This window comes from Crocuta crocuta, unplaced genomic scaffold, assembly GCF_008692635.1.
Source record: "Crocuta crocuta isolate KB4526 unplaced genomic scaffold, BGI_CrCroc_1.0 scaffold5, whole genome shotgun sequence".
Classification (NCBI taxonomy): domain Eukaryota; kingdom Metazoa; phylum Chordata; class Mammalia; order Carnivora; family Hyaenidae; genus Crocuta; species Crocuta crocuta.
Window position 1 is genome coordinate 4,439,002 of NW_027530500.1, and position 6,809 is coordinate 4,445,810.

Here is a 6,809-nt window from a genome sequence, read left to right on the forward strand (position 1 = left end):
CAATTTAAAATAAGTAAATTTAAGGGCTCCTGGGTGACTCAGTTGGTTAAGCGTCTAACTCTCACTTTTGGCTCAGGTCATGACCTCATAGTGTGTGGGATGAAGCCCCACACCACATCAGGGTCTGCACTAACAATGTGGAGCCTGCTTGGGATTCTCTCTCTCTCCCTCTCTCTCTGCTTCCATCCCTCACGTGTGTTCTCCTTCTCTCTCCCTCAAAATAAATAAATAAACTTTAAAAAAGAACCCTTAAAAATAAGTAAATTTAATGACATTTTCTAAAGTGATAAATGTTTTTTGAAAAAACTATTAATAAACATAAATCAGAGGTTGTAATTTTAGCAGCAAATAGAAGAAATCTTTGAAGTCATATATTCTTTCTATTGTCTCAGTTTCTCCTTAAAATATTTCTACATGTGGTGCACAATTCAAAATGTTTTTTTTAATGTAGTCAGTGAAAAGGAAGGTTTCCATCTTCATTGACCTCATTCTCTTATTATTCCCTTGTCTGTCTCCTTAGTATCTCACAGTCTTTCCCGGAGGTTCTGTCTATATACTGTCTGCTGTCAAGTCTGTATTTTCCTTCTAATTTTAAACACAGATACTCTCTACACTGCAGTCCACACTGATTTTTCTCTCCTTTTAACAAATTATATTGGGGTGCCTGGGTAGCTCAGTCAGTTAAACATCCAACTTCAGCTCAGATCATGATCTCACAGTTCGTGGGTGTAAGCCCTGCATCAGGCTCTGTGCTGACAGCTCAGAGCCTGAAGCCTGCTTCAGATTCTGTGTCCCCCTCTTCTCTGCCCCTCCCTTGCTTGCACTCTGTCTCTCTCTGTCTCAAAAATAAATAAACATTAAAAAATACATAAAATTATTTAAGAAATTATATGGTTGATGGTTCCACATCATAATATACAGGGCTGTCTCATTCTTTTTAATGTGTACATAATATTTCCACATGGGCTTTGTCACACACACACAGAAGGCAAGGCGAGCCCAAGGCCAAGACCTGACTGACCCACCTATAAAGGCAAAGGAGCCACTTGTAGATCCAGATGGTTTGTGACTTACAGAGTCAACAAAGCAAGGGTATCCAAGAACTCCTGCTCCCAATGGTCCCTGTCCCACAGACCAACAAAATGATGATAAAAATGGGGGACAGATGACCACTATATAAGCTGCAAAGTTCCCCATTGCTGTAGATCTTATTCTACACTTTCGCTAAGGAATTCTAGATGATGCACTCTTATTCCATGAGGGCATGGTGGAAAGCCTCTGCCTTATCAGAACCTAGTAGGCAACAATAAACTGTGTCATGACAGCTTCCCACAGGGAGGGTGCAGGGAGTGGAAAATGGCCTTGGAGCTGCTAATTGCAGGCCTCCATCCTCTGGTGTTTCGGGAAGATCACATGGCCTCGTGCCAAACCTCAGATCAGCTGTTGTGCAAAGCTCTGGTTGTGTGGACCACGTAGATAGTGTGAGGTCACCAGGGCTCCCTGGCAGAGCTGCTCCCTACAGGGCTTAGTGTAATTCTTAATTAACCCACGTTTTGATGGACTTCTGGGGGATTTCCAATCTATAAAAACTCCTAACATATGTCCCATTGCACATATTTGCTTATGACTGTAGGATACATTGCTAGAAACAGAACTGTTGGGTTGAAGACCATACATATTTAATTTTGAAGACAGTGCCCTTTCTGTGATATATTAATTAGTATCCCACTAACAATGTATGAAATACCTCTGGTTACTCCATACCCATGCCGACATTATACAGTTTTTGGTCTTTGCAATCTAAGTGAAAAATATCATTTGTAGCATGACTTTGCATTCCTTCTTATTAATGAGTGTGGTTGAATATCTTTTCATATATTTGAGAGCAATTTTGTCTTACATACTCACGTTCTTGATTTCTCCTTTAAGTTATCTATTAAAAATTGTTTGTAGGCGAGTTTTACTCATTAGATTCTGAAGTACCTTTCTAAGTTATTGAGGGAGTGATATTACAGATGTATTTTTTATAGATGTATTTTTATGGAAGGTCATATGGAAGTTTTTAAAACATTTATATGGACAGCATTTTTAATATATTTTATTTCCAGGTTTCTGAAATTTATGTCAGACTTAAGGGAAACTCACACAAGCCTTGGTTAGAAATATGATCTCTTATTTTCTTTAAAACTTTGATAAAAATTACATTTGAAAATATATGTGTACTATGTGCTTTTAAATGCTTAGAGAGTTTAATTTAATCTAGGGTTTTTAACTAAATATTCTTATAAAATATATATATCTTATTTTGTAAGATTCCTTTTTGAAAATTATGCCATGATACAATGCAAATCATATATTCAAAAATATGTTTTCAATAGTTCAGGTGCTTATAAAGCGGCTATGTATACAGGATCACTGAGCCCTCCTGATAGGTAAAGAATTATTGGATCATAGAAACGGGCCCTTACTAGGATCATAAGAATATCTCTTTTCTGAAATTCTTCTGCTCCAGACCAGAAGTGAAGTGAATTGCTAGAGTCTTTCTCACATGTATTTGGAGAAAACCATATAAGCCGAATGATGTAAACTGGGATAATATTCCAAAGTGAAGCAAAGGATCTACATACATTCTGCTTCCCTCTCCCTCTCCCTCTCTCTCTCTTCTCTCTCTCTGTCTCTCTCTCCAAAAGATTCCAGCTCCTAGCTGGGAAAGGAAACAAACAACTTCATACATCTTAGTGTTACAAAAGTCTTCTTGGGGCCCCATAGAAAGACATGATGTCATTGATTGATATCCTTAAGTAGTCTAAGGTGAAGGATGAAAGGCTACCATATTTACTTGCCAATTATAAGCTCCTAATGCTAAAATCTTAAGAGGAACACAGTTTTTCATAATATACTAATCTTGGTATAACATTTGAATGGGCATAGATTTAGAGCAGCAGGATGTGCTCTGACAATGGGTCACGGGAGTCCAGGGAACTGATTTTAGTTACCTGCTGGTTGGTGGTATCCAGGGCTCATATGTACACATCCGGTCCCTGGGCAGAAATAATAACAATACCCTAGATTCTGATGAATAGCTAACACTGTTAGAAAATAAACTTTAGACATAGGTATTTTATTTATCTCTATGCCTGCCTATAGGGTGCTAATATTACTTCTCGGTAACTTAAGAGATCATTTTCTGGGTTTGTTCAATTAATTAATGGCAAAGTGGTGACTGGAATGCAAGACTCCTGGGGCACCTGGGTGGCTCAGTAGGTTAAGCATCTGACTTCAGCTCAGGTCATGATCTCACCATTTGTGAGTTCGAGCCAGACATCAGGCTCTATCCTGACAACTTGGAGGCTGGAGCCTGCTTCAGATTCTGTGTCTCCTCTCTCTCTCCCCCTCCCCTGCTAGTGTCTGTCTGTTTGTCTGTCTGTCTCTCTCAAAAATAAATAAACTCAAAAAAACTCAAAGGAAAAGAACACAAGACTCCTATTCCAGTGCTCTTTCTTTCCCACATAGTCTTTCAGGTGAATCTGCAAAAGCTGGAGAGCCCCAGTCGTTCCAGAGACTTCTCCCAACATGTAACTCCCCTTTTCTAGCACAGCCAACATCTAATGTCGCCATTACTGTTTTCCTATATGGTCACTGGAACAAGCCAGCTGGGTGCTCTGACAGGAGCTTGAATTCTCTGAAACAGATGTTACTTCAAAGGAACACTCCAAGAAGTTTCTTTCCTAGGAAATACTTTTTATAAGGCAACAAGAAATTTAGGTATTTCCTGAAGAGATATTTTCAAATCTCATAAATTGAGTGACATCACTGAATTCCATTTCCCTCAAATGCTGACATTCACTTTAATGCTGCTCAGCTGTGATCCCATAAAGATTCTCTACACAGGAGAGACAGGTGGACATAGGCTTGAAAATAAATGTCAAATCAGGAAACTGGGAGAATTTTAGAACCATCTCCTCTTGGCCAGTTGAGTTAAAGTATTTGGGGAAATGATAAGACATACATATGATTTTATGTTTTCTGTTGTCCTCAAGTTCATGAAAGAGATCTCTTTCAATATTGTATGTATTCTTTCTTTTTGTCTCTTTTTTTTAATTACTTAAAGTTGGCAAAGAAAGATGATTGATATTCATAGATTTCCAGTCTGGCTGATCCACTCAAAAATAAATAAATAAGAATATCTATCTGGTATCATTTGGAGTCAAAAAGTGACAAATTCTCTTTTGAATTAAATACATGACCGATCTTATAAACAGTATGCTAAGCTTAAGTTAGGATCAAAAGAGAAAATCCTTCTTACAATTCATGATGGTGATTGAAAAAAAAATAAGTCAGATCCTAATTCTTCAATTATTCATCTCCACCTCTGCTGTTCTAGCATGTAGCCCACTGGTGACAGAAATTGCCTCTTAACAGGTTCCCCACCATCTGTCCAGCAATCCCCTGCCTCTAAGTCTAAGCTACGGAGTAACTGCTCTGAATAGTGGTTTTCTGGGGCACCTGGGTGGCTCGGTTGGTTAAGAGTCCAACTCTTGGCTTTAGCTCAGATCATGCTCTCATGGCTCATGTGATCGAGGCTGCTTGCGATTCTTTCTCCCCCTACTCTGAATAAACAAATAAACTTAAAAAAATTAAAACAGTGGTTTTCAAATGGTAGGGTACATCACACACCTGGACAATTTCTACAAACAGATTTTTGAGTCTTTCCTCCAGAGTTTCTAGTTCAGCAAGTCTGGGCAAGACTTGAGTAATTTCATTTTTAACAAATCCCCAAGGGATGCTAATTGGGCTGTCTCCTGAAACAGACATTCAGACTTAAGAGTCTAAAATATAAAACCAGCCATGATCCTGCAAAATGTCCTTTAGAGGCCCCTCACTCTCCATAGTTGAAGTTCACTAACACGGGTCAGATGGCCTATCATCACCTGGGTCTTCCAAATTCTTATGTTTGATCTCTAACATACCTTTCCTCAAGTGGCACATTCATAAAGGTTTAAAATCTGGCTATTCAGAACAGACAAATGAAATGATGCTCGGCATCCCTCCTCATCAGGGAAATACAAATAAAAACCACACTGAGATACCACCTCACACCAGTCAGAGTGGCTAAAATGAGCAAATCAGAGGACTCTAGATGCTGGCGAGGATGTGGAGAAACAGGCACCCTCCTACACTGTAGGTAGGAATGTAAATTAGTGCAGCCCCTCTGGAAAACAGTGTGGAGGTTCCTCAAAAAACTAACAATAGAACATCCCTATGACCCAACAGTATCACTGCTAGGAATTTACCCAAGGGATACAGGAGTGCTGATGCATAGGGGCACATGTACCCCAATGTTCATAGCAGCACTCTCAACAATAGCCAAAACATGGAAAGAGCCTAAGTGTCCATCAATGGACGAATGGATCAAGAAGATGTGGTTTATCTATATGATGGAATACTTCATGGCAATGAGAAAGAATGAAATCTGGCCATCTATAGCAACATGGATGGACCTTGAGGGTGTCATTTTGAGTGAAATAAGTCAGGCAGAGAAGGACAGATACCATATGTTTGCACGTATAGGAGAATTAGGAGGAACTTAACAGAAGACCATGGGGGAGAAGAAGAGGGGAAATAGTAGGGGAGAGGGAGGGAGGCAAACCATGAAAGACTCTTGACTGCTGAGAACAAACTGAGAACTGATGGGGGTGGAGGGGAGTGGAAGGGGGGTGATGGGCATGGAGGAGGGCACTTGTGGGGATGAGCACTGGGTGTTACATGGAAACCAACTTGACAGTAAACTATTACAATAAATAAATAAATAAATAAATAAAATCTGGCTCTTCAGTGTGTGGCTCACACAGGTGTGTGTTGTGTGTGTGTGTGTGCCCACGCGCGCACGCATACACAAGCATGAGATTATTTTACTGATAGAAACAACATGTAAACACAATTTGCAAATAATATATGGTAACCTTTACTGTAAATACCATATAACTGCTTGATTCTTTAGAATGCTTTTGTTGATTTTTCACTGAGTTCCTTTATCTGTGACCACATACGGTCTCTATCATATATACTTTTGTTTTATTTAAAAAATTTGTAACAACTCTTTATGAATGTAATTTTCATTCTCAACTCACAAGCTAGAGGAACACAGGCTTCAAGCCGGACTTGACCTATAGTAGTTCGCTAATCCCTGGTCTGGACAATTTACAAAACAATAGACCAAGCCCTAATTCCCTAATGAACCATAGCATTCACCCATATCCCTGTATACTCTCAAAGCAATGTCGCTGGAAGAGAGGTACTGTAGCAAACCCAATTTACAATATTTTTACTGCATGGACACAACAGAAATAAAAAAAAAAACTCAAGAAGACATATAGATAGATGCCTAGGTAGGTAGGTAGGTAGGTGGAGAGATGGATAAATTGGTATAATATAGTAAAATAATTAGGAAATCAATGAATGCATTACTTTTTAAAAATACTTCAGTGAATTATTAGTTGATATAACCTAATTTTTAATGTCTGTATTTGCCAGCCAGTTCACAAAATTCCCGAAAATCTCCCAGTTGTCCCTCATGTATCAATACCAGCTGCTCCAACACAGCATTTCCTGTGTGTTATTTCAAACCCCATAAATGCTGGACTGCAATAGCTCATGTCTGTCCTGGCCTGCCTTCCTGGCCATCCTCATTAGGCTAGCCCTCCTCTTCTTTCAAGACTTAGAAGTGCCGCCTGCTGGATACCTTCCTGGTGTCCCCAGGTTGAGCCAAGTAGCCTCTTCTCAGTATCCCTGGCAGTTGTCCCCACCCC

General features: G+C 39.4%; 1 protein-coding gene across 2 annotated transcripts in view; it reads right to left on the bottom strand.

Moving 5' to 3' along the window:
* The window catches only part of CNTNAP5 (contactin associated protein family member 5), an 801,668-nt gene that overhangs the window by 412,306 nt on the left and 382,553 nt on the right, over window positions 1-6,809 (bottom strand). The window lies entirely within an intron of this gene.